General features: G+C 36.4%; 1 pseudogene; it reads left to right on the top strand.

Moving 5' to 3' along the window:
- Positions 1-288: 288 nt before the first annotated feature.
- The window catches only part of LOC149148276 (DEAD-box ATP-dependent RNA helicase 22-like), a 42,892-nt pseudogene continuing 37,180 nt past the window's right edge, over positions 289-6,000 (top strand).

The following is a 6,000-nucleotide window of genomic DNA, read 5'->3' as shown; positions in this document are numbered from 1 at the left end:
CCAGTTTCTCCGCATGATGTATATAGAAATCTATCCTCTTTTAATTTCCGGGCCCTTAGTCAAATCAAAATCAAAGAAAAATCCATCAAAGCAGATTTAACTTTGAATGCTATGTTGACTATATCTCTCCTTGAAGCCAAACATATAAAATCAGCCCTCAAAGCTGGCTACCAGTATGTCCATCTGGGGATGGTGAGGATAGGACTGAATGCATTACACAGAAAAGGACAAAAAGCCTATGTGTTCTCAGCCCTATTTGATAATCGATGGACCACATTTACACAGGCTATGATAGGAGGCATCGAAACAAGTCTTGCTGAAGGCCCAGTACAGTATGATGTTTTTCCAGATTTCTCTGTTGCACTTGACGACCCAAATGTCCTGCAATGCCTAACCTTAGGTATCCAGACTGCTGGGTATGAAAATTTCAAAAGTAAATCAAAAAATTTGGCCATTTTTTATATTACCTGTGTTAGGTTTTATAATACAACAATCCCTGCTGTTTTGCATACCCCTGATAAAGATGAAGGCCGAGTTACTTTTATCCAGTATGATTCATCTTGTAATCCAGTAGCACCAGTCTACGTCTCCAGAAATGATTTATGTCCTCCTGATGACTGGGTAACTAATTGGGGAAAACCCACAAATAAACCTGTTGCTACTGCACAGTCAATAATAACAGAGGTAGATGGAAAGGTTACCACACGGTTTCCTAGAATTAACACAATTCAGCATGGTGGACCCTCTACTTCTGTCTCTGCAATTCCTACTACAATCAGTCAGTTACATCCTGGTCAGTCTCCTGCACCTCCACAGTTTGTAATAGATCAAGCAGTGTATGATTCTATCAGAAGGATGTTTTCACAGCCAAGCTCATCCCAGCCTTTTAGTTCAGTCTGTGACCATCCGCACTGCTCCAAGACATTCTGTCAATTTTCTTCAGAACCGCCAACTCCACATGGGGAGTCGTCAGACCGTCATAGGATAAACATGATCAGATTCACTCCTTCATCTGACTCATCTGAAGAGAATTACAAAAAGGTTGTATTTTTTAATCCGCAAGAAGAGCTACTTGTACATACTGTATCCAGTTCTTCTACCTATGGTTTAGGCTATGTCGATTCTTCACCTATTCCTGAATACAGAAGAAATCCCATTGATAAAATTCCAAGGCATGTTGAAATTCCTTCTGATTCAGAGATAATTGCTTTTTTTAAAATATTTAAAGGAATCAGTCCATATGATCCTGATGATCAATGGAAAAAGAAAATGTTCAATTGGGATATGTTTACACATGAGAAAGAACATTTGTATTTTGAAGAAGTAATGCTTCTTCCAAAAAATGATCGTCCTGCCTTCAACAGACAGAATGTTGAAAAATGGAAAGAATGGATGAAGGCAGAAAATCAATGGATATCATTCTATGAATGGTATTATCCTTCTGCAAATATCATAGAACAATCCTTGATGAAGCAATTCAGGAACCAGGCTAAACAGAAAAAAATCAAGGATCCAGAAAAATTTGTAGAAGAAAAACTGAAAGAAAATCCAGTAGTAATTCCTCCTCCTTTGAAAGCACATGTTTTTCAGCCAAAGATTCAGAGTATGCTAAACAAGTCAAACATTCCCAGATCTCTGATTTCTGTTCAAATAGAAGGAGAAAAACTACTAAGGAAAATATGTTCTCAGTTCCAAGTAAACATGATGCGAACTGGGACCCCAAATAAGCACAAGTGGGAACTCCTTGATGGGAGCCTTTTAGAAACAGACACAGAGTTTCCTCCTTGGAAAAATTTTGTGATAAGAAACCAAGATGGAAAATTGTACAAACTACTTCCATCTCATGTTGATGATTCTAACCTAGTAGCAAGAGATGCTGTGGCTGCTACTAATTGGACAAATTTAGCTTTATCCAGTCTTGAGAAATTTGTCAGCTCTAAATTTGAAAATATTGAAACTGTTAATTCTGAGATGAAGACCATGCTGGAAAGTATTCTTAGAAAACAAGATTACAATACAGTATGTTTGAACAACAGTGTTACAACTTTGGCAGAAAATGATAAGGCTCTAGCCAAGAGTCTTGACAGACTATCTTTACAAACAGGACAAATAGATAAGAAAACCCATGATGCTACCACTGCTCATGGAAAAGAAATTGTAAAGATTAGTAATTCTTTGGATATTGTAAAAAAACAAGTATGGGAAGTAACTCAAGGAATAGAATCCTTGAAAAAGAAGCCTAGGGTTGAGGCCTATAAATCTGCAACTATATTTTCAGAACCCAAGACTTCTGTTCCATATTCTATTACTCCTTCTATGGAAAACCTTATTAGAAGACATAACTCTATAACCTTTCCACCGCCGACTTCCTCTCATCCATATTCTCTGTTTGAAAATCCCAGTTTCTTTAGTCCACATCCTGCCATAAAGCAATCCAAAGAAATTGAAGGATCCAGCAAACCAGAATCTTCTAATTTCATGTCTGAAGATTCTTACACTAGAGAAGAAGAAGAAAGTTTTGATACAAGTTTCCATAAGACAGAAACATCTTTCGGGGATATGACTCTTCACAAGATAGAAGCAGAACCTCAAATTGAAGAGCTTGAAACATGTATCAATAACTTATCTTTGACAGATCAAGACTAGGAGCAACCTAATAATGAGGATCAAGTCAATGCTACATCATCTAGGTCAAGATGGGAGACTACTTGGAACCCTGCTCCTGATAGAAGAGATCTTATAAAATCTGAATACCATAAGGATTGGTCTGAAAATTCTACCTACTCATGGAATATTGATAATTGCACAGAGGCTGAAATTATGTCTGTTTTACATTCCATGCTTGTATGTTATAGGACTTATCTTGCTGATGATATTGGACCTATTAATGCAACAAGGAGGATAATAGGAGGATTTGAAGGAACATTGGATTCTTGGCTAAAAGCTGAGACATTAAAAGATCCTAGTCTCCTTGCAGGATGGGAACAAGCAGTCGTCCAAAATGAAGATGGATCTACTCACATAGATCCTATCACTAGTTTTCCTGTCAGCAATATGATAGGAAAGCTTCTTTATGCTATTACAGTCAATTTCATTGGTTTTCCTCAGATAACCAATGATATTACAACCATTACCTTGCTGGCCATGAAGTTGCATAATATGCAACATTTTGATGAATATTTTAATGAATTCCTTCACAGACTGCATACATTGACTCCAGATCTCATTCTTGAGCCAAAATGGAAGGAAATTTTTGTTGCATCCCTTCCCCAATGGGTCTCTTCAGCTATTGTCAATAAATTACCAGGGAAGGTTGGGGACTATAAATTTGGCATAATCAGACAAGATGTAAAAGCAATCATTGTAGAATTGTGCTCACAAATGAAAATTGCAAGAGCAGCAACCAACCCTAAAAAGCCACATGGATATCAACAGCTCTGCGAACAATGGCATCTTGGTAAAGCTGGAAATTATGAGGGGAATAAGAGGAGAAAGAGACATTTCAAGAATAATTCCCAGATCTCCCAAGATAAGCCAAAAAGAAAACATTACAAAGCAAAACCTTACAAGCATACAAAGATGTTTTCTAAGGATAGAGAAATAATTTGTTACAACTGTAACAAAAAGGGTCACACAGCTCCAAATTGTCCAAATAAAAAGAAAGACTCTTCTAAAAAGAAAGTCCAATATAGAAATAAGAAAGGAAAGATAAATTCATTCTATCTTCCTAGTAGCTGTGATGAATTGGTATCTTCTGATTCAGAATCTGAAAATGAATTTAATTTTGTTGATTCAGATGAAGAATTCTGTAATGATCCCCATTGTACAGAATGTAAATCCTGTGATTGTGATGATCCTGATATTTGTACATGCAATGCAGTCAGGATGATGAAGACTGATTATGATGAAATCAGTAAGAATATTTTTGCACAAATGATGGCTGCTATATATCCGCAAATGAAATAAATGTACAGATCTTTGCTGACAGAACATTTGAAGAAAGCACCCTCTACTTCAAAGAATTCTTCAAATAAAGGGTATGTGCCTCCTGCTACTCTTTTTTCTGTTGAAGCCTTAACCAGACAGTTTAAGAATGAAGATTTTGGAGAAGACTTGCCACAGACTTTACCTGCAGTGCATCAGGCAATAAAAGAATTAAGAAAAACAATCAAATAGAATAGAAAATTGTGTGTTGAAAGGCACAATGAGTTAAGCCTAAAGATGTTAAATGCACAAGCTCCTTTTGCTTCTTCATCACAAGATCCTATTTCAGGGAAGACAGAAAACTGGACCTATCATACAGGGCCAGTTCAACAGTAGTATAACAAAGAAGAAGAAGAAGAAGAAGAAGTAGCAAGAACAGATTTTGGATGCAATAGCATGAATAGAGATGTCATGTATTGTGTAAAAATGAAAGTAAAGTTTGGACACCAATATGAATTCTGGAAGGTACTTATGGACACTGGTTCCAGATTAAACATCGTAAGTGATACAGTAGTTGGCATGCATCACAGAAGGCCAACAACATGTCCAAGGGTGATCACAGCAAGTGGAGACATTCCCACAAAGCATGAAGCAGAAATTGATGTTATGCTCACAGACAAAATAGGAGTTCATTTGGTTTGTCCTGTTGTTCCAGGACTGGATTGTGCAATGTACCTCGGGACACCATTTTTTCAGAATTTCAGCATGCATGGAGCAAAATTTGATGCAAGAACCCAGAGGTATGGATATTTTATTAATTTTGATAATAAGGAAGTCTTTTTCCCATTTATCAATTCTAATTCTCCAATGAGGATTAAGAGAGTTGAAAGAATGGAAAATCTTTTGGCAAAGATGGAAGTGAAAAGGGAAGTATTGAAAACAGAAGAACATCTAGATAACGGAAAGTATGCTTCTGAGATAGCAAATCTCACTTCCCAGTTTAAAGAATGTTGTTCAGATGATCCAAATGCCTTTTGGCATATTAAGAAACAAGAGGTAGAACTTCCTCTCAAGAAAGATTTCAGTGGAAAATTAAGAAGGTCTAAAGCAGTGGCAATGAATGAAGAACAAATGAAACTCTGCAGAGAAGAAATCAAATATCTTTTGAAGAAAGGGCTTATCAGGAAAAGTAAAAGCCCCATAGCATGTTTTGCATTCTATGTAAATAAGCATGCTGAAGTTGCCAGAGGTAAACCAAGGTTAGTTGTGAATTATAAACCTCTGAATAAAATTCTGGATTATGATGCATATCCTTTGCCAAAGCCATCTTCCATACTTGCTCAGATATCAAAGTCCAAGATATTTTCCAATTTGATCTCAAATCTGGTTTCTGGCAAGTAGGAATTAAAGAAGATGATAAATGGAAGACAACGTTCTCTGTACCAGAAGGGCATTATGAATGGAATATCATGCCATTTGGCCTGATTAATGCTCCTTCGGCTTTCCAGAGAATAATGGATAAAACTTTCGAAGGAATGGAAAGTTTTTTGAAGAAATATATTGATGATTTACTAATTCATTCTGATAATATTGCTGACCATATCAAACATTTGAAAATCTTTCTTCGCAGGGTTAAAGCAATGGGTATAGTATTATCAGAATCTAAGATGAAATTATTCCGGCCAATGATAGACTTTTTGGGTTACAATATACAGTACGGATCCTATACTGTAATCCAAAGAAATTTAAATTTTGTTGATCATTTCCCTGATGAAATCAAGGACAAAACTCAACTACAAAGGTTTTTGGGAAGCCTGAATTATATTTCAAAGTTTCTGAAGCATTGTGCACAAGAAAGGAAATTATTGAACAAAAGGCTTCAAAAGAATTCAATTCCATGGAATAATGATTGCACACAAGCAGTCAGGGCAATAAAAGAAAAGGTCAGAAATATTCAGCCACTCTCCCCTATCAGAGAAGAATGGGAAAAAATCATTATGACAGATGCCAGTTATGAAGGATGGGGAGCAGTTTTATGTCAGAAAAATCCCAGCAACAAAAGTGAGATTGAAATCT

This window comes from Pinus tabuliformis, chromosome 9 (assembly GCF_031772625.1).
Source record: "Pinus tabuliformis cultivar Carrire ecotype Pingquan chromosome 9, CPIR1, whole genome shotgun sequence".
Lineage (NCBI taxonomy): Eukaryota > Viridiplantae > Streptophyta > Pinopsida > Pinales > Pinaceae > Pinus > Pinus tabuliformis.
Note: the sequence above shows the minus strand (reverse complement) of the source record. Positions and strands in the feature narration are given on the sequence as shown.